The sequence below is a fragment of the Delphinus delphis genome, chromosome 16 (assembly GCF_949987515.2).
Source record: "Delphinus delphis chromosome 16, mDelDel1.2, whole genome shotgun sequence".
Classification (NCBI taxonomy): Eukaryota; Metazoa; Chordata; class Mammalia; order Artiodactyla; family Delphinidae; genus Delphinus; species Delphinus delphis.
In genome coordinates, this window is record NC_082698.1 from 38,322,357 (window position 1) to 38,335,470 (window position 13,114).

Here is a 13,114-nt window from a genome sequence, read left to right on the forward strand (position 1 = left end):
GGCTGAAGGGGATTCCCCCCTCCAGCTGTGGGGGCAGGAGCGGAGGCTGGGGACATCACCAAGGGGAGAGAAAGCGCAGCTGGGGGGAAGGGAGCCGCTTCCCGCAAACACAGGCTGAGGGTTTGGGCTGAAGTCTGAAAAGGGGGTGGGGTGCCCATCAGCCTGAGGCCAGAAGGGAGGAGTTCATTGCTCCTAAGGAAATCAGGAGGGAGAGGGACGGGCTGGGTGGGTGGAAGAGGAGAGGACGGCCCGATGGGCAGCGTGCTGGGATCAAAACGGTGTCGTGAGAGAAACATCTGCGTGGGGCGATCCATGGCCTTCAGCCCGAGCCAGGCTGCTCTTGTCACCTGAGACCGAGAGAGCAAGTGGGGACACGTGTGGCTGTCCTTTTGGGCCACTGGCTTTCTCTCGTGTGAAATGGGAATAATCACTACGTCGCAGTGTTGTCCTTCTGAAGGCCCTTGGTACATGCCTGCGGAGGTGACCTTGGGAGATGGCAGCAGTCTGAGAGGGAGGGGATAGTTTCCAGTTTCCCTTCCGCTCTGTGGCCAGTGTGTTGACCGTTCACTTGACTAGGTGGACCGCGAATGAGACTTTAAGAGATGGTGCCCTGGGACCGTCCATCTGTCCCCAACTTTGTGGCCGTGTGTTGTTGAGATTTTTATCACGTGGTCTCTCATCCGATCCCTTACGTTTCTTCCTGATCTTATCCCAGAGCCTGTCCCTGTTCTCCTGGCTGCGAGTTCAGTCTCTGCACCCTAAGATCCCAAGTGCACAGAATGGCCCATGTGTGTCATGGCTCTCTGTGAAAGTCTTCATGGTGGCCTCAGTCTCCAGCATGCGCCTTCAGACTCACTGGGACCAGCATTTCTGACTTGGATGAGGCTGAGTATACAAGTCTGGACAAAGCAAAGTCTCCATGTGCATGGAGTTTTCTTGGTGATGGGCAGACAGGACAATGAAGTCAACAAATGTGAGGCCCGCCAGGGGGTCAGGAGGCAGACCCTCAGCGAGCCTTGTAACAGCTCTGCACCCGCGCACACGGTCGGTCATTTGACATTTGCAGTACTGCTGCTGTTTGTGTAGTGACACCTGAGTTCCTTTGAAAGGCCCTGCAGAGTTAGCAGCAGTTGTGCTGGGCTGAGTTCCAGGTTTCCATCGGGGCCCTGATCATGGCTGGCTTTCCCCTCTCTTTGATTTTAGAGACAGAGACAGGGTGGTGTGAACACCCCCAGGAATATCTCAGGCCTCCTTTTGACCGTTTGTTTGAAGGCCCGATGAGTGGCCCAGGGGGTTCTTACTGGGGTCCATGGATGGGTTTCATGAAGCCATTGAAATCCAGTTTATCATTCTGGGTGTGTGCATTTTTCTGGTGAGAGTGTCTAAAGCTTTCATTAAATCCACCAGGAAGAGCTCTGAAATGTTTATTTATTTATTTAGGCCGCACGGCCCGCGGGATCTTGGTTCCCTGACCAGGGATGGAACCTGTGCCCCCTGCAGTGGAACCGCCAGGGAAGTCCCTGAAAGGTTTATTTTTATGAAAGTGGATGAAAAGATAGAATTGGGCCATTGAGAGCTTCTCTTTATTGCTGTCTGTCCCCTTTGTAGAGGAACTAACGTGATGTGATTTGCCTAAAGTGAGGAGGCAGACACAGGCCGAGAGCCTCAGTGCGCTTATCTGGGACTTGCCATTTCTGTGTCTTTTGGTGGGACACGTTCAGTTATTCCTCTGAGAAAAAAGAGAACCAAAATGATAAAGCTGGCATCATGGAAGACCAGCCAACTCAGTGGGAGAGAGCGCGGGAGGTGTATGTGATGCCGCAATGTGGTTTTGTCATCCACTCAGCAGGAGGAGAAGGCTGGGTCTCAGGAAGAGAGCAGAAGATGCTTCTCAGATTTCTGAGTCTGATGGGCACTGACCGTAGGAGAGAGGACAGTCTAGGACTTTGGCTGTTGATGTCAAAGTTACCAGTTTTAGGATATTCCTCTGCTTGAGAAGTCCATAATAGTTTATGTAAATAATAAAGTTCATGACAATTGTCCTTCAAGATGAGGGTATGGAGGGTAGCTTTTAAGAGGGAGGGTGTTGATACCTACTATTTGATCCAGCAGTTCTACTTCTTGGGGTTTATTTTAAGAAATAATTAAGACCATTATTCATCCCAGAGCTGTTTGTCATAGTGAAAAGTTGAAAACCTAAGTATACAACAATTGGGGGTTGGTTAAACAAATGACATATATCCAAATAATGGAATACTTGGCAACCCTAAAAAATAATATCCAGAGGAATATTCCTAGAAAGTTGTTCAAAAAACATTGTTATGTACAAAAAGTTACATACTGCCTTTGTAAAAAATAAATTATTCAGAAAATACTAGTTGGGTGCCTACTATGAGCCAGGAGCCCTGCTGGACGCTGGTGACAGAGTGATGAGCTAAGCAGTTATGTTTCCTGCCCTCAGTTAGCGTACAGTCTACTAGGGAAATAGTCAAGCCATATTGACTTTCTCATAAAGTTTTTTTTTTTTTTTTTTTTTTTCTCATAAAGTTTTATAAATACTCATAGGAGGACTCCAAAAACAGTGACTCCTTAACAGGCACGTTCAACCACCTGTGAAGTCCAATCAGGTATGTCTCTGCATACTTGTTACTGGCTACATCCCTGACCTGAAGACACTGATTTCTTAGAAAGCTTGAAGTAAGTCACTGAGATGTGTTACTGACACTGCCTTACTGTCTGTCTTCCTTTCTCCCCTGCAGTTCGAGGCTCTGTGGGGGGAAGGGTGGTGGAGGCACAGTCATTTTGGGAGTGGGGGATATTCCCGCCCTACTTCCTGGCTTCTGTCCTCAGTGCTGTAGTCATCACAAGCCTTGTCACCAGCTCACCTGGAATTGCCTCTTGTTCACTGTCGCCTCTCGTGGGCCTCACATTGTTCTGACTTGGGCCCCTGACTTGTCATCTGTGGTGTTTGCAGCCACGTGGAGTAGTGCTTCATTCTTAGAAATCATCTAGTTTAAATCCTTTTTTGGAGCCTGGCGAAGCCGGGACTGGAATCTGTGTGTCCTGCCTGCCCGATGGACATCTTTTCCACTAGGCAAGAGCATGGCCATTCCTGGTCACCACAGCGAGGGCTCTTCCAAGCAGGTCTGCGTTAAAAACCACATGCATTTCAAATCGGTGACCCCACAAAACTGCAAGAAAGCTTAATTCCTTCAAAGGCAAAAGGGCAGCAGATTTCTTGAGGAAGAAGAAATGAACCACCGTCTCTGCTAGCGTGGCTGCTTGTCACAGTATGGAGACCAAGTTGAATTGGTGTTGGCAGAGTTTGGCAAGCGTGTATAAGGGCTGTGTTCTTAGCCAAACTTTGGGATCTTCTACCGTGTGCCAGCCATGTTAGCTCCCGGGATCCACACAGGAAGACGATGTGGGGGTCTGCTCTCTAGAGCCCCTCTCTAGAGAGAGCAGTGGAGAGATGGGCCCCATGACAATACACTGCGGTCTCATGCTGTGTGTACTAGTGACTGGGACTCGAGAATTTTGGCTAAAATGTTCAGGAAGTCAGTCCCTGGGGAGGGCGGGTTTGATCTGGACCCTGAGGAGGGGTGGGATTGCCAGGGGCACCGCTGACGTCAGAGTCCACGTGAGGGCACCTCCTGTAGACAGGCAGTGCATGGCCTGGGCTGACTGTTCAAGACCTCGCGGCGTTTATTTGCCCTTTAACCTAAATTTTGGCTTTTTTAAAATTTATTTATTTATTTATCTATCTATCTATCGCTATGCTGCGTGCTTGCGGGATAACCACTATTGTTTTTTTTCTTTTTTTTAATTTATTTTATTTTTGCTGCGTTGGGTCTTGGGTCTTCGTTGCTACGCATGGGCTTCCTCTAGTTGCGGCAAGCAGGGGCTACTTCTCGTTTTGGTGCGTGGGCTTCTCATTGCGGTGGCTTCTCTTGTTGCGGAGCACGGGCTCTAGGCACATGGGCTTCAGTAGTTGCAGCACACAGGCTCAGTAGTTGTGGCTCGTGGGCTCAGTAGTTGTGGCTTGCGGACTGTAGAGCGCAGGCTCAGTAGTTATGATGCATGGGCTTAGTTGCTCCATGGCATGTGGGATCTTCCTGGACCAGGGCTTGGACCCATGTCCCCTGCATTGGCAGGCGGATTCTTAACCACTGCACCACCAGGGAAGCCCCACCACTATTGTTTTGATGTATATACCTCCCATCTTTTTTTCTGTAAATACTAGATGTGCACCCAAATAGTAAAATAGTATTATTTTAACCAAATCTTAAAAGGAATAGTATTGCCAAAGCTAAATCTCAGCAGTTCTAGAATTGACTTCTAGGATACAAGTATAAATCTGAAATTTTATAAAAGTTATTAGTAATGCTATTATTAAAATCATAATAGAGTTTGGCATTATGGTATAAGAACTTAATTTCTTAGCATGTATGATCAGTATAGTGAACATTTGTGTTACTGGGTACATATGGACTTTCAGGAGGTGGAGGAGGGAGGAGCAAGGCTTTTATTCATGTATTTTATTATTTTTTAATTTTTTTCATTTATTTGTTTATTTATTTATTTAGGGCTGTGTTGGGTCTTCGTTTCTGTGCGAGGGCTTTCTCTAGTTGTGGCAAGTGGGGGCCACTCTTCATCGCAGTGCACGGGCCTCTCACTATCGCGGCCTCTCCTGTTGCGGAGCACAGGCTCCAGACGCGCAGGCTCAGTAGTTGTGGCTCACGGGCCTAGCTGCTCCGCGGCATGTGGCATCTTCCCGGATCAGGACTCGAACCTGTGTCCCCTGCATTGGCAGGCAGATTCTCAACCACTGCACCACCAAGGAAGCCCTTATTTGTTTTATTATTTATTTATTTTGGTTTTTGAATTATTATTATTATTTTGGCTAGCTGTCAGTATGAGACACTGTAAGTGGTCGTTCGTCTCCAACTTACTAAACTTTTGACCAATAACTGACTTCTCTCCTCTTTAACTCCTGGACCTAAAGATTTCCTTGGTGATGATGATGCAGTTTCATTTGAAGTTATCCCTCACCCCAGCTTAGTGTGGTGATCAAAGGAGAATATGTCTGGGTAATATCAGAAGCACAAATAAGATCGTTGCCCTTATACAAATTTTTCCCTGATATTTTGGCCTGTGATTGCTGCTTCATGTAACCAGCTGAGAGAATAACACGTCCTTAAGCCTGGGCTCTGGAAGTGTGGCAGTGGAGTAGTGTAATTGGCTTTTAAGATAACAAAGCTGTTTTCCAAATCTCCATCTTCATCTCAGCTTTCACTGCCTGCACACCAATTTCAGCATCTCCCCTGGGGAAGAATGACAAAAGAATCTTTACAGAGGTAATATGTGAGAAATGTTTGCTCCTTCAAGGCACCTCAGTTCCTAACAATTGACTACTTTCGCTACAAGCAACCCTGGGTTGTCAGTAAGCATGCCTTTTGATATTGTTAGTAAGCATGCTATGTCGATGCTGTTATCTACAAAGTACAGTGTTAGAAGTTTCTTTTATTCAAGCAGCCTTTTCAAATATGTAATAACCAGCCATCCACCCTGTCTTTGAATGTCTCGTGTAAGTACACGACAAAATCCCTTGGGTGTCACATAGTTTGCCTTTGGGTGGAGGAGAGTTTTATTCTGAGTTACATCTGGAATGCTCACCAACATTTGGAAATGAATCTTTGGATATTATCAGAGACTGTTTGAAAGATGTGCCTTGTTCATATTACTGATGTCGCCATGCTGATGTGTAATCTACGTGGTAATGCAATCACTGATCACATTGTCAGTCCAAGGATGCCAGAAATGACATTTGAAGAAAGCATTCTGCTCTTTGGCCTTCCATGTCGAAACCAAAGGTGGGATTTTGGCCAAGTATGGAAACTGGAGACAGTTTCAGTGGATCCTTAAATAAACATAGAAATCTCTATATATTTTATTTTTATAGGTTTAAAATTATAATATTTCTAAGATGTGACTGAGAATGTTCCAAATCTATAATTTGCTTTTAAAAAGTACAAACATTTTTCATTTATTATTCTGTTTTAATTATAGTAAAATGTACATAACATAAAATTTACCATTTTAACCGTTTTTGAGCATACAATTCAGTCACATTAAGTACATTCACACTGATGTGTGACCGTGATCACCATCCATCTCCGGAAGTTTTTCATCATCCCACGCTGAAACTTTGTGCCCATTAAACGATAGCTCCCCATTCCCTCCCCACTCCAGCCCCTGGCAACACCATTCTGCTTCTTTTGTCTATGAATGGGACTCCTCTAGGGACCTCATTTAAGTGAAATCATACAGTATTTGTCCTTGTATGTGGCTTATTTCACTTAGCATAATGTTTTCAGGGTTCATCCATATTGTAGGTTGTATCAGAATTTCCTTTCTTCTTAAGGCTGAACAATATCCCATTGTATGTATATACCACATTTTATTTATTCGTTCATCTGTTAGTGGACACTGGGGTTTCTTCTACCTTTTAGTTATTGTGAATAATGCTGCTGCTATGCAGCATTTATTTGAGTTAAACGTCTTTAAATAGGATTTTTTTTTAATAAGGAAAAATCTATGCCTTCTTGTGGTCAGTTTTATCAGAGGGCTGCCATGTCCAAGTTAGGTCCAGGAAATGCCTACCTCACAGACATAAAAACACCCAAGCACTTTCAACAGTGTTCAGCTGAAAGCTTTAGTATTTGCCTGAGGTCAAGAGAGCAGTTTCATAATATTTCTGTGCAGCCTCAGCAGCGAACTTGGCAGCAACCTCGAGTGAGGCCTGTCAGGGTTCTTGGAAAACAGCCTGGTGTTTTCGTATCTTTTGCCCTGATAGCTTCTGCCTGTCAGTACGTCAAGAGGGAAAATATGACAATAGCCTTGGTCCCTCAGCTCAGTCTTAGCTGGTGAAATTCTCATCCGAGCCCTTTCTGGATATGCAGATATGATTTACTTCAGCGGTTTGCTCTTCTGTGAGCCTGTTTCCCTGTCTGTCTGGGAGGGGAGCTAAGGGTCTGGGCTACAAGCTGTGTGCAGCCAGCTAGCACTCTTGATTTAAACTTGTATATTTTTCAAATCTGTGTGGCAGGGGAGGCCTGGTGGAGAATACAGAGCGGCAAACTCTCCCCTGACTCCGTGCGTGCGGTGGTCCCTTGGCTTAGTGGTGCATGGTCACACTGCAGTGACGTCTGAGGTACTTTTTTCTGGACATGTGGGAAACTGAGGTTAGCTTTCTGTTTTGTGGTAAGAGAAGTGAAATGTTTTGTTCCTTTACAGACTAGATAAGAATCGAATATGATTAACCGTGGTTTAAACAAGGCCAGTCAAGTCTGTTTGCTTATGCTGCCCACATTTTTTCAAGGCACCTGACATATCTGCAGTGGAGGCCTGTCCATGAGTTTACTGACAGCACCATGGATTATAGTTTTATACTAAAGGTCTGTCTTCTTGCTGTATGATCTTTCTCTTTGTTTAATCAAGTTTTGGCATCTTTCTGGGTCTTTTTACTGATATGTATGTATATAGATTTATAGAGTTGTGGAGTAGATTTTAAAAAGTCCTTGATTTAAATAGGTGTCCTCTGGAACAAAATAACAGACATGTTTGATCCTCAGTCATACAATTTATATATTTAGTTAGTCACTTTTGGCCATCAGTCAAATATTCTGCTTCAGAGAATAACTGTGATACTATCTGAATAAATTGTTTGATTCAGAATGCAAGATATAATTAGGGATGTGTCTCTTGGAAAAAAGATAATTGGGGTCTTTTTGTATCATTAAAATTTTGAGTGTAGCTAACTAATCTGGCACTGCGTCAGGTATCTAGGCAAACAGTTGCCAGTTTACAGTTGAAGTCTGCTTTACATTAGGCACTTGGAGGCCGAGTGGGCCTGCTGTTTCTGAGGTGCAGAATCTGCTGTACTGTGGCCCTCTGGTAAGTCACAGTGGTGGTTCATCATGGGCCAGAGCAGGTGGTGGTGGGGATGTGGCAGAGATGTGGGGCTCCTGCCTGTGTTCCCCTGATGGACCGGGATACCAAGTGATCTGCGTCTTCACTGCTTCCGCATGCGCTAGCGGAGATAGGGCTCCACTCTCTCGGAGGTTATGATCAAAAGAGGAATACGAGCAAATGTCTGGAGGCTGTTTATACTCAGCGTGCCTGTATGTATCTTCCATCCTCTACTGAGCCTCCTTTTTTTTTCTTTTTTTTTTTTTTTTTGGCGGTACGCGGGCCTCTCACTGTTGCGGCCTCTCCCGTTGCGGAGCACAGGCTCCGGACGCGCAGGCTCAGCGGCCATGGCTCACGGGCCCAGCCGCTCCGCGGCATGTGGGATCTTCCCAGACCGGGGCACGAACCCATGTCCCCTGCATCAGCAGGCGGACTCTCAACCACTGCACCACCAGGGAAGCCCCTGAGCCCCTTTTTATCTGAATCTTCCCTGATCGCTCCACTGAGATGGCCGTTCTCACCTTGCTTCTGACCCTCTGACATCGAAAGCTTCTTCATGTTCCTCCTTGATTGTCGTGCAGCCCCCTTCTTTCACTTCCTTTTCCCTCTTTGGGTCTTTGGGACTCCCTACATTTCTGGTTCTCTTATCCTGCCAAGAGTTCCTTCTCTGACTCCTTCCCTGGTACCTCTGCCTGATCCGTATGTGTGAATGTTTCTCGAGGTTCAGCCCTCAGTCTGCTTGCTGAGCAGGTCTGTGCAGGCTTGTGCAAGGGGACACTTCCCTTTATTGGAGGCGGGGTGGCGAGGGTTGGATCCACCGGGCAGAAAGGACTCTGATTGCTTACACTTTGGGAGACGTGGTCAGAGTAGTAGAGGTCCTAAAACTCAGGCTGTGTGGGAAGGAGTGATGGAGAAAGTGCAGAACCTTTTTTGCACTGAGACCTCTATTTTAGGAGTAAACTCTAGGAGTCAGAACTATTGATGTATAGATTAAATCTGATCGTTCCTATTTATCTTTCCCATTTTCTGATTTGTATTTCATTTCCAGATTTGTTAATGTGACTCCTACTGAAATAAACAATGGCCTGTATTTCAAATTTTATGCTATTCTTAATGTTTGAAAATTCAGTCAATAATAAAATCTCAACCTGCTCACATAGGCTCTAGTTTGTCCTGTTCCTCTGTAGACACGTAGAGGACAAGTTTTGTATACTCTCCACAGTAACAAATGATTACAGTTAAATAGTATTAGAAATTGACTTTAAGAATTCATTTTTTTCTCTCATAGGTTTGTTGCCAGTTGCTTCTTTAAGATACATTGAAATGTTATGGCTGTTTAATTTAAAATAGTTACACAGCATTTCTTTTATGACTGTAGAGGTCTGCACAGCTTAGTTTTCTCTACCACTCAATTTTATTTATTGCTTTGAGTTAACATTTGGAGGTACTGTTTCTGATACCGTATACCTCAAGACTGTGGTTTCTTGGATTTTTTTCTTTTTTTTTTTAGTTTTCTGAACTGCCTGGTAGATGTCTTCTTTATCAGATTCCCTTGTTTGTGGAGCCCAGAAGTTTATGAAAAATGAGAGAGGGGATATCAGGTATTGGAAGGCACACAACATGGTGTAGTGAAAAGGCTTTTGAGTCTTGGCAGAGGTGGGTTTGGGTGCCTGCTCTGTCCATCACTGACAGTGGGATGTTGATCAGATTACTTGAGTTATTTGAATCTTATTCCCTCATGTGTAAAATGGGGATAATAATGCTCATCTCACAGGTTTGTTATGGGGTCATGTCTGTAAATCCCAAGCACACTGGTCGGCGACTAAGTGGTAGTGGCTATTACTGGGACTTCCTCTCCCGAGGCTAAAACGTATTGGAAAGTGATTAGATTTCTGTTATTTTCTTTTATCATTTACCATTTCAGAGAATATGGAGGTAGAAATGAGGAAAGTCTAGACTGACTGAGAACCTCATTTTATTGTTGGATTGAATTCTTATCGTCTAAATTTGTACGTTTCTGTCTTTCCCCTGATTGCTTTTTCTGCTGTGGGATATGGTGTTAAAAACAAAATAGGGGGGCTTCCCTGGTGGCGCAGTGCTTGAGGGTCCGCCTGCCGATGCAGGGGACACGGGTTCGTGCCCCGGTCTGGGAAGATCCCACATGCCGTGGAGCGGCTGGGCCCGTGAGCCATGGCCGCTGAGCCTGCGCGTCCGGAGCCTGTGCTCCGTAACGGGAGAGGCCACAACAGTGAGAGGCCCGTACCGCAAAAACAAACAAACAAACAAAAAAAACCAAAATAGTTTACAGTAAGATTTTTCTCTATCTAGAATCTTTGTAAATGAATCAGTCCTACTAGCCAGTTCCCTCCCCAGGGAGTGGAGGCTTTACATTTATTTTTTCTCATTTTTAAATGTTTTTATTATGAAAATATTTTGAACATTTAGAAATACAGAGAATAATCTAGTGAACATATATACCCAACCCTCAGTTTTATCAAATGTTTGTGTTTGATGTGTTTTGGTATACATATGTTATTATTATTTTTGAAACAAATATCCCATCTCCACTGGACTGTAAGTTCAGGGACCTTGCTGTCTGGTGCTTAGGACAGTGCTGGGTGAGGGGCAAGCTCCAAATAAACACTGTGTGTTCTTCTCCAGGGCCTTGCCCTCCCTTCTTCCCAGAGGTAACACTGTCACGGATAGGATAGCAAGCCACTGAGGAGGAAAAAGTATCATTCTAGATTCAGTCAGTGATACAAATGTGCGTAAACTCAGGACTGCCCTCGAGGAATTTTTGTACCATGATGTAAGATAAGACAGATGAATTCAGAAATAGCTCCTCTAGAAACCAGAACATTCTCCCTGCATTTGCAGAGCCACAGAGTGGCTGGTTATCAGAAGTAACTGTTGGGATGAACTTTAAGAAGCAGAGATGGGGCTGGGCTTTCTAAGCTGACAGGACAGTAGAGCCAGAGCTCAGCAGTGGCAACAATTCCAGGGATTGGAACTAGGTAGTTCAGGGTGGCCTGGACTCTGTTCTCGGAAGGGAGTAGCAAAAGAAGAATAAAGCGGCCACAGAACAAGACTATTGAGCTCTTATTACATATAACTAATAGTACTAGGTCCTTAATGGGCAGCATAGCATATTAGATGAAAAACCGACCTTCTGGAAGCATACCATCCTGGACTGAAGTTTAGTCCCCTCTTTTTCTGGCTGTGTGGCTGAGGTAAGCCACTTAACCTCTCAGCTTCAGTCCTGATGTGAGGGCCGTTCTCACTTTGGCTACTGAAGGTAAGAGCACTGAATTGAGTTCTTTTTTGTTTTTTTTTAAACATCTTTATTGGAGTATAATTGCTTTACAATGTTGTGTTAGTTCCTGCTGTATAACAGAGTGAATCAGCTATACATATATCCCCATATCTCCTCCCTCTTGCGTCTCCCTCCCATCCCTCCCTATCCCACCCCTCTAGGTGGTCACAAAGCACCGAGCTGATCTCCCTGTGCTATGCGGCAGCTTCCCACTAGCTATCTGTTTTACACTTGGTAGTGTATATATGTCCATGCCACTCTCTCACTTCGTCCCAGCTTACCCTTCCCCCTCCCCGTGTCCTCAAGTCCATTCTCTACGTCTGCGTCTTTACCGAATTGAGTTCTTGCCCAGACATTGCATTCTGTTTTAAGAAGTCATCTTGCCTGTGGGCATTCGAAATAGGCAGCTAAATGATGAGAAGTGTGACTTTTTGGTTGGTCACAAATGTACAGAGTGACCTCACGTACGTGAAGTCACGTACAGAGTGACAGTACAAAGGGAACTCAGCTAGCCTGCCAAATCTGTACTTCTCTAGTACCTTGTGAAAAGACCGTCCTCTTCTAAGTCATCAAGACCAGAACCAGGGAGGCACCGACAATTCCTTCTCCTTTACCCCTGTGTCCCTCCAGTCGCCAAAGCAAGGTCATTTTACCTCTTTATTATCTATTGTATTCATCCACAGTCCCAGGCCCTCATTGCTTCCTGCCTGGATTTCTGTATGTACAGCTCTCCACTTTCTGCCCTGTCTTTATTCCATTCTCCCAACTGTTGTCATAGTCCTTTACCTCAACTGCAAGGATGACCATGTGAGTCCCTGCTTAAATGTGTCAGTGGTTCCCATTGCCCTTAGGAGAAAGCCTGAGCATCATTTGAGCATGAGTCTCCATTGTTTGTCCCTTGTCATCCTCACTTACTCTTTCCCTTCCCTAGTGGGTCCTGCTTCCATGCCTTCTGCCCACTTAGAAGACTTTTCCCCTGCTTGGCTCATCTTGTTTACACTCATGTTTCAAGACTCAACTCAAGCATCACCTCCTCTGTGAGGAGCACCGCCTTCCTAAGCTGCCCAGCGGTCTGGGCTGGGCTTCCCCCCGCTGCCCCGCTGACGCCTGCCTCTGTTATTCCACCAAGCGCACTGGGTTGGGATGGGCCACTTAGCTGTTTCCAGAGTGAATGCGCTTGAGAGCACAGCCTGTTTTGTTAAAAAAAAAAAAAAAAAATCTCATGCTTCCTCATGCCTAGCCTGGTGTCTGACACATATGAGACTCTCGAAAAAGATTAGTAGGATATACACGGATAAGAAATTACTTTTTTATCTTCCTGAAACCAGGAAGACTGAAGCTGGGTAACAGAAGCTTTCCTCCTTCCCACCTTTCTGTCTGTATCCATTCCAGCATCTGCTCAACAGCCCAGCTGTGATGGAAGAGAAGCATATGGTTGACTTGAAAGAGGCAGTTGGGATGTGACTGCATGTAAAATATATTCACCTGCCCCCCCACCCCCCCACCCCCGCGCCCCGTACAGGACGGCAGCAATGACACCTCATATTTGTCCTTTTATTTGCATTCTTCTCCTTAAGTGTCGCCACAGACGTGATCTCATCTGGTGCAAGGGGCTGGTAGCCTGAGTGCTGGATGGGAGCTTGCGATAATGCCAGCTTTGTAGATGCAGAAAGGGAGATAAGGGGCGAAGAAATTTGCCCAAAGTTAGTGAGTTGCTAGTGGCGGAAGAGACCAGACTTTGAGCTGAAGACGTCTGCCCTTTCTTCTCTTTTATAACCGGCAGAACTGAGTTGTATCAGATTGATGTTTTCACCTATCATCATTGAAAAG

General features: G+C 45.3%; 1 protein-coding gene across 8 annotated transcripts in view; it reads left to right on the forward strand.

Moving 5' to 3' along the window:
• Nucleotides 1-13,114, forward strand: part of SGMS1 (sphingomyelin synthase 1) — a 292,041-nt gene that overhangs the window by 14,251 nt on the left and 264,676 nt on the right. The window contains exon 1 of one of the 8 annotated variants that reach the window (XM_060034549.1): nt 288-2,627. The exons of the other annotated variants lie outside the window; for them this stretch is intronic. The gene's annotated coding sequence lies outside the window, so the exon portion shown is untranslated. Of the gene's footprint in view, nt 1-287; nt 2,628-13,114 lie in introns of those variants that run through there. 8 annotated transcript variants of the gene reach the window in all.